The sequence below is a fragment of the Hevea brasiliensis genome, chromosome 3 (assembly GCF_030052815.1).
Source record: "Hevea brasiliensis isolate MT/VB/25A 57/8 chromosome 3, ASM3005281v1, whole genome shotgun sequence".
Lineage (NCBI taxonomy): Eukaryota > Viridiplantae > Streptophyta > Magnoliopsida > Malpighiales > Euphorbiaceae > Hevea > Hevea brasiliensis.
Window position 1 is genome coordinate 117,267,266 of NC_079495.1, and position 5,277 is coordinate 117,272,542.

General features: G+C 33.9%; 1 long non-coding RNA gene across 2 annotated transcripts; it reads right to left on the reverse strand.

Annotated features, from left to right (window-relative positions):
• Positions 1-307: 307 nt before the first annotated feature.
• On the reverse strand, positions 308-3,320 carry LOC131178785 (uncharacterized). 2 transcript variants are annotated; one of them, XR_009147811.1, is made up of 4 exons: positions 2,970-3,320; positions 1,476-1,973; positions 1,027-1,194; positions 308-520 (listed from the first exon to the last, which is right to left on the reverse strand). It is a non-coding gene; the product is annotated as an uncharacterized LOC131178785 (long non-coding RNA). The 2 variants fall into 2 exon arrangements; XR_009147810.1 differs by lacking the exon at positions 1,476-1,973.
• Between the last annotated feature and the right edge of the window lie 1,957 nt (positions 3,321-5,277).

Genomic DNA, 5,277 nt, shown 5'->3' on the forward strand with positions numbered 1-5,277 from the left:
TATATCCACATACCATTGGCCTCCACATCCAGCTTCCATGCTTCGGACTCGAGAAACTCATTTTTGAACTTCACTTGCTTTACTCCTTTGAATTCCCACTACTTTGTTCAAGCAATAATATTTCTTCTAGCCTTACTTGAATGGTTCCTAAACTTGACATCCAAGATCACTAACCGATATTGACTTGTTAAAGCCTTTCTCGGAATAACCTTGAAATCCTTAAAGTTATTTTACCAAGCTCCAACTTAAAAGTTTCCTTCATAATTTCACCCTCTCAGAAGAGAGAGAGAGAGAGAGAGAGAAGGGGGTAAATGAGGAAGACATGTTTGACAGTCAATGTGTCTTCTAACAAACTTCACTTCAGATTTCTGGAGTGTCTTAATCATAAAGCAATCATCTTGAGATAGGAAAAACATGCTACCACTTTCTTCCAGGAGAGAAAAGTTCCCTAAGAGAACCATTTCCACAAATGGACGTCACATAGTCAATAGCATCTATCTTGAACATCTCCTTCAAATTCCTACAATGAGAAGGAAGAAGGGTATATGCGTCACCAAGAAAGAAAAGGTAAGCTCAAGGTCCAAGGACTACAGATATATTGAGCCAACCTGCTATTTTAAGGCAAAGAATAGAAGACAAATTTAGCTATTTCCTTTAAAATAAAAGCATAAAAAAAAATTAATGCACAATTATGATCCCAAGAATGCAGCCTGTAGTGTGTAACAAATGAGCAATCATACACTCTCCATGGGCAAAAGTATACTACACAGAGACAGTGGTAGATCAAAATTTCACATTTTCAAAAAGTAAAACACTCAAAAAAGTTCAGGAGAAACGGTAGCTACATTAATAACATGAATTAGCCTGTTTGACACATGAATGTAGCTTGCTAACCGAAGTGAATAGCAAAATTGAGTTGAATTTATGAGAATGTGAAATAATGTATCGAACAAATCAAATCAGCCACTTGGAAATTATCAAAATTGTAATTAATCAAAGGGCAACAACAAACCTAAAGAAACAAACCTAAAGATGTTTGCATAGTAGTGTTTCCACTTAAAATCATCAGATTGATGGGGTGGTGTTAACTGTGATCAATCTTTTGGAAAATTCATCCAAAATCTTGCTCTTTGACCAAAATTTGACAAGCAAGCTTCTCACCTCTGTACAGGTGCAATTTGTCCAATATTATACCTGATCACATTTTACCATGCATTCATCACTGATGTTACACAGAAAAACATAATGGATATCAAATAACAACTGATGTGATATTCAGATTCTTAGCATGAGATTCAAGAAGTGAACTGAATCTCAACTCTCAAGTATTTGGATATTTGGATCATTTAGCTAAAGTCATAAACTTTCTACAATTCAAATTTATACTACCAGGAACAAATGGGACTATATATGGGGTCAGATAACTAAACCAGTTTGAACCAATGAACATAATACAGTTGCAAAATTGCATATACCTGATTCCAAGCTGCAAATTGAGCATCAAGACGGAACTTCTGTGCCCTTTAATGATTGTGACATACTTTATGTTGATTTGCTGGTTTTGGAGGACTCCTTTTGCTGCAATATCTCAGCAGTTGGTGCAGCCCTTTAGTAATCCTCTACATTCACTAATCTCTAAATCATGTTGACTTTTTTAACTTTTTCCCTTTACTTTTCTGAATCATCACTTTTGAGGTTTCTCTCTCTTCTTAATTTAATTGATTAAGATTGTGGTGAGATAGGAGGAAGGACAATAAGAAAGATTATACAATCAATGGGCAACAGGAATGGAATTTGATTAGCAACGTTTCAAATACTTTGATATTTTAATTATTTTGACTTGATATATTTGACTCTGCAGGAAAGGTGCCATCTTGGGGTGGTGGAGGTCTTTTAAATGACAATGTATTGGTAATGTCTTTGAATTTCGTCTTACTTTACAACCCCTCCTTGAGTTTGTGTATATCCGTATCCTGGAGGAAGTTTTTTACTGGTTAAATCAGAATGCCCATTCAACTCTCATTCAGCCACATTACATGACAGTCACACAACAAAAACATCTACAATGATTTCACATGCCCTAAGGTAACTATGAAGTAAATAATAATAATAATAATAATAACAGTATGGGAAATTTCCAAATAGGGGTTACCAAGCACAACCAGTGGAATGAAAAGGATAGCACACAACATAACACTTAATGTTTGTTAAGGAATAATGTTTAGCTTGTACCTCAACCTTATTTCCCTATAATTAATTAGTCATCATAGAATAAATAACTTCATTTTCTTTTTGTGCGCTAACTCGCCAAAATATCAATTGAGTGAAGTCCTTCAAACAATTTTATAAGTGAACTGAACAAACTGGATAGACCATCATCTGCGCTGTCCTTTGAATACAGATGATACTAATAAATCCACAATTTTTTGTACCTCTAAGAAGGTGATGAATTATATAAACAAAAAAGAACAATAAATTCAAAGGAAAAATACAACCACCTGTTCCATTTCTCAAGGACTTCAATAAAACATAACAAATCAAGGTTCACTTAAACCTGCAAACAATTCGAGCAGCTTGCTAGCTACTAAGAGCTTAGCTCAATAAAGTTTTGCCAACCTTTTTTTTAAGGCTAATAAGCCGATAACAAGGTTTTTGCTAAAACTTATTTGTAAATGCTCACTTGAACTCATCCATTACGTTTAATGACCCAAGCTCAAGTCTATTTCTAACACTCTTATACAGAAGCAAATTGAGCTAGTTGGATGCAATACAATAAATTCCATTTTAGTCATATTTTCAGCAAATCCACCATTTTCTGGCCCAAAGAGACAATTAGATATGAAACTGATGGCAACACAGAACATAATTGAACACAGAATAAGCAAACAGAGGCTCAAAAACAACAAAAAGCAAATTGCACATCCAAAGATTGGTGACAAACATAACGTTTTCAGATCAAAGAAATGTACCTTTCCATTCAAGCAGCTAGGGTGAGTGGGATAGGAGAAAGAGAGATCTATCCACGGGACATGGGCAAATCAGAGAGCCACCTCCAGTCGCTGCTTCACCATGGCTAGAAAACCCATTAAAATCAGACAGAGTTGCGTGGCATCAAGAAGAGTTCTCAAGCACTCAGAAACATTACCTAAAGGTACCCATTTGCAACAAAAGGTCAAAGCTCGACACCATGTTGAGGTGGGGTTGCTATTGTCGAGGTTTTCATGGAGACAGAAGAAATTGACAGACAAACGGACTGGACAAAGGAGGAGAAAGAGGAAGAGCGGTACAGTAGGTAAACTAAAACCGAAAGAAGAGAAGGAAAAAAAAAGTATTAATTATTTAAATAATGTGTTTTTAAAAACATTCTGCTAAAATGACGTAAATATGACACTATTTATAAATATAGTGTTTGTTTATAAAAATATCAATTAAAAAAATAATTTCATTGTTTAACTAATCACAAAATCATCAATTTAAGAAGTAATTTCACTAGTAATCGTGTGTGTCAACGTTAATCTGTATGAGATACACTCAAAATTACCAGTCAAATTGCATTTTAAAGTACGTCATATTGCTTGTGAAAATACCCATTGAAATAACATTTTCTTAAACATGTATTATAATATATCAAAACTTTGAAACGCATGTATAGAATGTCACACCTTACCCCTCTGTAAGGCATAACATGATCCCGTAGAATACTTAATGAACTACCGAACTTCACCTACCGATAACTCATTAAGTACCCTACAATGGATTTTAAAACAATTTTCTTACATTTTGGAAGTGGTGAGCATTTTAGTGAGAATTAAAAACCATTTATTCAAAGCTTAAGGACTAGTAAAAATTTTTGTCCATTTAAATTTTGCCGCAAATTTTATAAAAATTTTAACAGAGTTCCCTCTGTATTTTGAGAAACCAGTTCTTCAAATACCTGTAAAAAGCACTCCCAAAAATGTTTCACATCTCCCAACCTCCAATAATTCACAATTCAACTCAAATCAATTCATTCCAAAACAGTTCCACAATCCAAATCAAATTTGTCAACTCAGAATATTTAATAATTTCATTCACAAAACATAAAGCAGGAAATTCATATGTACAAATATTAGATTTACAGAAGAAAATCAAAGAAAAATATTATTACAATTTATTTACAACTGCTCGACTTTATATTGATACATACAACATTTCCATATTTACATCAAAATTTATCTACAAGGGCACAAAATAATACCCGTACAAAAGATCAATGTAATCCTCGATTTAATCGCAACTCACTCTGCTGCTTTTTCCTTGCTCTTATCTGCGACAGTAAATTAAACTATCGCTGAGTATAAAAATACTCAGTGGTGCACAATAAAAATTTAAAATGCAGTAAATAAATCATTCATTGCCAAATACAATTCAAATGTTTCTCAATCACATTTCAATAATGATCAAAGTTCATAATAACACCATTTTATCAAATAATCTATTAAACACAGTTTAGTCAAACAATTTCATAAACACGGTGTTGCCAAGTCATACACAACTTAAGCTATGACACAAAATTTTCGATCAATGCCGTGTTGTACACCACGACAAAGCAATCTACAACCCCATCAATCGAAATCAATGAGGGAGGTGGCTAGCTAGCTAATGAGTACTCATCCGATCTACAACCTCAACTGGCAAGCCAGAGAGGGAGGAAAATAAACGATCTCAACCCCATAAATGGAGGAGGAAATGTGATACTGTCATGCTAAGTGTGAACATAAAATCCATTTCAAACATTTCATTCAAATATTGCATACAAAAATCAAATTAATTTCCAAAGTTACAATTTGATCACAAGGTGGCAACACAAAAGTTCATAAATTCATACTGCATGCTAAATCAATTTTTCAAAGGTAAAATGCTTAAATAGGATTTATTGTGCACAAACCTGATTGGAGTCGCCTCTAGGCCTTGACTCAGTCTCTCCGAGCTTCCAAGTCTTTTTCAGCTGAAACACACAATTTCATAGTGTTTCAGTACCATAACTTAACATAAGTCCAAAAATAAATTTAACTTCACTTTAACCAGCTCTATTGCGTTAAATTCGACGTTTTCGAAGTTTGTGTTTCGGGTTACTATTCACTACACTATTCAAGTCAAATTATTGACTTTTTAAGGATTAATAGATATGGGAACTCTAACTTCACCCACATACCACATTTTGATCATTAAACTTGTTGGTTTTGGTCATTTTCTCAAAGCTTAGGTCATTTTGACGAAATTGTCAATTTTCGGTTT